We start from the raw sequence: 7378 nt of genomic DNA on the forward strand, positions 1-7378 counted from the left end.
GGGTGCAAAAAAGATTTACTGGAATGATTCCAGGGATGAGGGACTTCAGTTACGTGAATAGACTGGAGAAGCTGGGGTTGATCTCCTGAGAGCAGGGAAGGTTGCGAGGAGATTTGAAAGAGGTATTCAAAATCTTGAAGTGTCTCGACAGATTAAAGAAACTGTTCCCATTGGCGGAAGGGTCCATAACCAGAGGACATGGATTTAAGGTGATTGGCAAAAGAACCAAAGATGAAATGAGGAAAAACTTTTTTAAACAGCGAGTGGTTAGGATCTGGAATGCACCGCCCGAGGGGATGGTGGAGGCAGATTCAATCATGGCCTTAAAAAGGGAACTGGTGAAGTACATGAAAGGAAATATTTACAGGGCCACTGGGATAGGGCAGGGGAGTGGGACCAGCTGGATTGCTCTTGCAAAGACCCGGCACGGGATCGATGGGTCGAATGGCCTCCTTCTTTGCTGTAACGATTCTATGATTCTATGACCTGATTTCACCAGAAAGGCTGCTCCCTGTTCTGAAACAAACGAGGAATGTTTGAGTTGAAATCCATCCTGAGGTTTGACAGCAGCTTTCACACAGAGGGCGGAGTTCAGAATCTCACATCACAAGGATCAGATATAATTGACAATTAGTGACTTGTTCAAATAAAACAAGGAACTTCCACCTGATTGGTTGCAATGAAATAACAAGGATACAAGTTGCAAAATCGACACGGACATTGAGAGAGAGAAAATCCTTGCGGGATTAAGGTAAGCTATTGTAGCTTCTCAGCTTCATGTTGCAATTTTATTATCGTTTCCTTCCCTTCCTCTTTCTTTTTAAAGCCGATTTCCCGAGGTCAGATATGTTCCCCGGCGTGGGGAGCTCTGTATTCCTCGCGGGTGTAAAAATTCACTAATTGTTCGCTCGGACAGTGACTGAAGGCGGGATATTTTACACCCCGGATTTCAGGGCTAAACCCTCTTCGGGTCTCCACTAGTCTCCCCACAGACACAATATTAAAAGAGCGGTTACTGGACAGAAAGTAGGAACATGAACTCTGGGGATTTACCCCATTCTGGTCCAGCGGCGCCTCCTCCCTATTTTACAATTTGAAGCTCAGTAAACAGGGGTGGATAGCTCGTCATTTCTCAGTGCACATGTATTTATTTTTACTGTAACACTGGCTCTTTTTACTCACTGGACCCTTTGGTGCCCGGTACACTTTTATTTAACTGATAAAAGGCGGGACCATCTGTTCAGACCGAACACACAGTTCAGCTCAGTGAAGGGTTCACACATTCGCTCTGGCCGATTATCGATCTCAGCTGGGCAGCTGAAAAATCAGCCTCTGGTAACCCGAGGCCGGTCTGAACGCGATCCAGTCAAATGATAGGAGCAATTTCGGAGATAAAACTTGATGCAGATTAATTACAATAATTCATTTCTGTTTAATGTGACAGTGTCAGTTGGAAACGGATGTGCATTAGGTGGGAAAATAGAGCAGGAAATTCCGCTTCTGCGAAAATAAGTTCGAATTACTGAGGAATTTATTTGCCAAACTGACTCAACTGAAAAACGGAGACGCCGCTCCCTTTGGAGAGAAAAAAATCAGGAATGTTTTGATGGAAACCGTTTCAGGGCTGAAACAATCTTTCACGCAGATAGGAGGTTCCTGATCATTAATTAAGGTAATTTGTGGGGATGCTTTGAATGTCAACAGGTGGGAGGGTCCATCAGTAATCTTTATATAAAAAATAACTTCATAAATTACCAACAGGTAGGTGGGTCCATCAGTAATCTTTATATAAAAAGTAACTACACAAATTACCAACAGGAAGGAGGGTCCATCACTAAACTTTATATAAAAAGTAACTACACAAATTGCCAACAGGTGGTAGGGTCCATCACTAATCTGCTGATATTATAACCTTCCAGGATTGATAAACTAACACCAAATGGATAATATACACCGCCTTTGTCTCCTTGACTTTCTCTTCACAGATCGAAGCCCCACAATTTCCGAGACCCTGCAATTTCCGACGATTGCCGGCTGTTAAATATCAAGATGTCCACCCGGGATAGAATAGACGAGAACAGGCAATTGATGAATATGTGGAGGGGGGCAGCTTTGTATTAAGATACAAGAAACTTTTCAGTGATCAAGGATATCAGGTTAATTGAAACAGCACAATGCTTTTGATTTAGTTCAACATTATTGGATCGATGTTCGATGTTATAATTTCTTTTGGTGAAATAGATCATGCAGTAAAAACAAATCAACAGGAGGATAATGAAAAATATTTTTCTTCCGTGTAATATTAGAGATCTGGTATTTATTCCCCAATGGCCTCACTGAAACAAAGATAGCAAAGTGACGATTGACTTAAGTTCCTGTTGCTTTCAGTGTAGTTTGTGTCGATGAAACTGTTGGTGATCTCACAGCGACATGTTGTGAAAAATACAACACAGAGCACCCCGGAGAATTACCGAGGTTTATACTTACCTGGGTGCGGATCATGTGTCACGGATCAGTTTATTCAAACATTGAAATGGGAACGAGGAAGTTACCACATTTAATAAAACAACATTTCAGTGGGTGTCGGTATATTTCTGCGTCTTTGAGGAGTCAGTTTAGGGCTGTGTCATTGGGGTGTCGGTGTGGGACTGGGTCAGTGGGGTGTCGGTGTGGGACTGGGTCAGTGGGGTGTCGGTGTGGGACTGGGTCAGTGGGGTGTCGGTGTGGGACTGGGTCAGTGGGGTGTCGATGTGGGACTGGGTCAGTGGTGTGGGTGTGGGACTGAGTCAGTGGGGTTTCGCTTTGGGACTGGGTCAGTGGGGTGTCGGTGTGGGACTGGGTCAGTGGGGTGTCAGTGTGGGACTGGATCAGTGGGGTGTCGGTGTCGGACTGGGTCAGTGGGGTGTCGGTGTGGGACTGGGTCAGTGGGGTGTCGGTGTCGGACTGGGTCAGTGGGATGGTTGTGGGACTGGGTCAGTGGTGTCGGTGCGGGTCTGGGTCAGTGGTTTGTTTCCTGAGGTAGATGTCAGCTTTCAATCAGCTACATTTCAACGATTTGATTTTTTTATTTAATATGAGTAAGGGAATATTAGTTTGACCTTTACACAGTCCATATTTTCATCAACTATTCTCCTGTAAAAGGGCTTTAAACTAAAAAAGTGGGGAGGGGTCAGGTGAGGAAAAATTTAGAAATCTAATGAGAACATTTAAGACAGTGGAACAGTTTGGTGACTTGGGAAAGATAACCAGAGTGCGGCAGGGAGGGACAGAGAGTTTACCAATAATAGTGCAACAACAAGGAATGTCAAAGCGGGAAAAACTGGTAAAAAGTCAAAATTTAAGGTCCATTATCTGAATGCATGGAACATTCGTAACAAGATAGATGAATTAATTGCACATATAGCGAAAAATGGGTTTGACCTAATAGCTATTACAGATACATGGTTGAAAAATTACGAAGGTCGGGAACTAAATACTCCAGGGAACATGATGTTTTAGAAAAAATGGGCAGAATAGAAATGATGGGTGTGTAGTCCAATTAATAAAGGATGACATAAGGACACGTGCAATGACTTGGATGAAGGGACAGAGGGTCTTGTGGCCAAATTTGCTGATGATACAAAGATAGGTGGAAAAGCAAGTTGCGATGAGGACACAAAGTGTCTGCAAAGGGATATTGACAGGTTAAGCGAATGGGCAAAAATTTGGCAGATGGATTATTATGTGGGAAAATATGAAGTCATCCACTTTGGGAGGAAAAATTAAAAAGCAAAATATTATTTGAATGGAGAAATATTACAAAATGCTGCGGTACAGAGGGATCTGGGTGTCCTCGTACATGTAACACAAAAAGTCAACATACAGGTGCAGCAGGTAATCCGGAAGGCAAACGGAATATTGGCCTTTATTTCTTGGGGTATGGAGTATAAAAGCAGGGATGTCATGCTACAACTGTACAGGGAGCTGGTGATACCACACCTGGAGTACTGCGTACAGTTCTGGTGCCCTTATTTAAGGAAGAACATACTTGCATTGGAGGCAGTTCAGAGAAGGTTCGCTAAGGTGATTCCGCGCATGGAACGGTTGTCTTATGAGGAAAGATTGAACAGGTTGGGTCTATACTCATTGGAATTTAGAAGGATGAGAGGAGACCTTATTGAAACATACAAGATCCTGAAGGGACTCGATAGGGCAGATTCTGAGAGAATGTTGCCCCTCATGGGAGAATCTAAAACTCGGGGGCGGAATCTCAGAATAATGAGTCGCCCGTTTAAGACGGAAATGAGGAGGAATTTCTTCTCCCAGAGGGTCGTGAATCTTTGGAATTCTTTACCCCAAAAAGCTGTGGAAGCTGAGTCATTGAATACATTCCAGACTGAGTTTGACAAATTTTTGATCAGCAAGGGAGTCAAAGGATATGGGGAAAAGGCGGGAAAGTGGAGTTGAGGTAAAAATCAGATCAGCTATAATATCATTGATTGGCGGAGCAGGCTCGAGGGGCCGAATGGCCTACTCCTGCTCCTATCTCTTCTGGTTTTATGTTGCGAAAGGATCTTGGCTCGGAAGGTCAGGAAGTAGAATTAATATTGGTGGAAATTAGAAATAACAAGAGGCAGAAAACACTGTTGGGAGTATTTTATTGGCCCCCTAATATTACTAATACCGTTTTATAGAGTATTATTTATGAAATAATTGGAGCATGCAACAAAGGAAATGCAGTCATTATGGGGGGCTTTAATCTGCATATAGAATGGGCAAATCAGAATGGCGATGATAGTTTGGAAGACGAGTTCATGGAATGTATTCGAGACGGTTTCCAAGAGCAATACTTCATGGAAACTGCCAGGGAACATTTTATTTTCGATCTTGTATTATGTAATGAGATAGGGTTAATTGGAAATATAACAGTGAAAGAACCTCTGGAGAAGAGTGATGATAATATGATAGAATTTCACATTGAGTTTTAAAGAAACGTTCTCAAGTCAGAAACTAGAATCGTAAACTTAAATAAAGCCAATTACATAGGTATGACAGGCGACTTGTCAAATAAAAAGGGGGAAATAAAATTAAATGGTTTGACAGTTGAAAATCAGTGGCAAACATTTGAAGAAATATTTCAATATTCACAACAAGTATACATTCCGTTGAGAAATAAAAACTTCACTGGAAAAGTGATCCGCCCGTGGGAACCTAAAGAAGTTAAGGAGAGTTTTAGATTGAAAGAAAAGGCCAATAATGTTGCAAAGAAGAGTAATAAGCCTGGAGATTGGGAGAATTTCAGAAACCAACAAGGACGATCAAAAAATTGATAACAAGGGAGAAAATGGAATATGAAAGTAAACTAAAGTCCCCTGGCTGGAGAGTCTAGAAATCAGGGGCATCGTCGCAGGATAAGAGGTCGGCCATTCAAGACTGAGATGAGGAGGAATTTCATCCAACAGAGGGTCGTGAATATTTGAAAATCTCGACCCCAGAGGGCTGTGGATGTTGAGACACTGAATATATTCAAGGCTGAGATGCATAGATTTTTTGACTCGAGGAGACTCAATGGATATGGGGATCGGGCAGGAAAGTGGAGTTGCGATTGAAGATCATCCATGATCTGATTGAATGACGGAGTAGGCTCGAGGGGCCGTATGGACGACTCCTGCTCCTATTTCTTGTTTAATGTATTCTTATGTTGTGCTGCGTTTCCGGTGCTGAATTAAAAAAAAAAAACACCTTCAGCAGTGACCACACAAGGAAGTGAATCGGGAGCCTGGACTGTGGAACAACAGCACGGGACTGTGAGAGGGCAAGCTCCAGGTTACAAAGCTTCACTGAGAGAAAGAGATGGCGAAGGTGCTGCATTTTTCTGAAGCAGTTTTGTAAAATGAGAATATTGGAAGCTTTGCATTAATTCTGTAGCCTGCAACAAGCGAAATCCTCTGGTGGAGCAGGGGGATTCTATTGCCCCGCACGAATTACCCAGCCCGAGACTGTGGATTACATTAATCCACAAATTAGACTTGTGTATTTCACAGCGGAGGGTTTGATCAAAGAGACACGGCCAGTTTGACAAGTGGCTGAACAGTTACACATGTGGATCACCATCTCCAACTTCCCTTCACTCTCCATTTTTCTTTGCCTCCCAAATCTTTCTCATAACATCATAATCGAACTAGTTCAATCCATGTTCCGCCCCGACCTCAGCAATGAAATGGCCCAAATTACCGTCACAAATCTCGCCCTCTGTAACTGTGACCGCGGTACTCTATCCCTCCCTGTCCTTATCCCCCTCTCTCGCCCTTTCTGACTGTGACCGCGGTACTGTATCCCTCCCTGTCCTTAGCCCCTCTCTCATCTCTGTGACTGTGACCGCGGTACTCTATCACTCCCTGACCTTATCCTCCTCTCTTACACTCTGTGACTCTGACCGTGGTACTCTATCCCTCCCTGTCCTTATCCTCCTCTCTCGCCCTCTGTGACTGTGACCGCGGTACTCTATCACTCCCTGACCTTATCCTCCTCTCTTACACTCTGTGACTCTGACCGTGGTACTCTATCCCTCCCTGTCCTTATCCACCTCTCTGATCCACCGACACGGTCGACCAAACCATCCTCCGCCAATGCCTCTCCTCCATTGTCGAATTCATTTGGACTGCCTTTTACTTAGCTTTAGTTTGACCTTTCCAGGTGTAGCCAGAGCATCTTCAGCAATGGGTTCTCTCCCCGCGTCCGCAACGTATCTGCGGAGACCACAGCGATCTATCCTTGGCCCCCTCCTGTTTCTCATCTACACGTTGCTGCTTGAAAACATCAACTGAGGACATGGGGTCAGCTTCCACATGTATACTACTGAGACCAAGATGTACCTCACCATCACTTCTCTCGACCCCTCCACTGCCTCCACATTACCAGTCCGCTTGTTCAACCTCCAGTCAAGGATGGGCCACAATTTTCTCCAAATAAACACCGGGAAGTCCGACCCCATTGCTCGCTCGCCACTGATTCCATTCCAGCCCCAGCGATTGCCTCTTGTTAAACTAGACTGTTCACAGCATCGATGTCCTATTCGACTCCCGAGATGAACTTCCGACCAGATATTCTCCCCATCACCAAGACCGCCTACTTTCACCTCCATCGCCCATCCTCGTCCCTGCTTCAGCCCATCAGCTGCAGAAATTCTCTTCCATCTCTTGACTCAACTATTCTAATGTTCTGCAGCTTAGCATCATCTGGCCTCAATGTCCTAACCGGGCTTGTCCCGCCCACCGATCACCCCTGTCCTTGTAAACCTCCATCGGCTTCCGGTCCTCCAGCACCTCCATATTAAAACTCTCATCCTCGTGTTGAAATTCCTTCATGGTCTCGTCACTTCCGATCTCTGTAGCCTCCT

The 7378-nt window shown here is 44.4% G+C and overlaps 1 long non-coding RNA gene across 1 annotated transcript; it reads left to right on the forward strand.

Annotated features, from left to right (window-relative positions):
* Positions 1 to 534: 534 nt before the first annotated feature.
* LOC137309628 (uncharacterized) lies at positions 535 to 2075 on the forward strand. The gene is made up of 3 exons (XR_010959917.1): positions 535 to 751; positions 1445 to 1672; positions 1986 to 2075. It is a non-coding gene; the product is annotated as an uncharacterized lncRNA (long non-coding RNA).
* The last annotated feature ends 5303 nt before the right edge of the window (positions 2076 to 7378 follow it).

The sequence above is a fragment of the Heptranchias perlo genome, unplaced genomic scaffold (assembly GCF_035084215.1).
Source record: "Heptranchias perlo isolate sHepPer1 unplaced genomic scaffold, sHepPer1.hap1 HAP1_SCAFFOLD_173, whole genome shotgun sequence".
NCBI classification, from domain to species: domain Eukaryota; kingdom Metazoa; phylum Chordata; class Chondrichthyes; order Hexanchiformes; family Hexanchidae; genus Heptranchias; species Heptranchias perlo.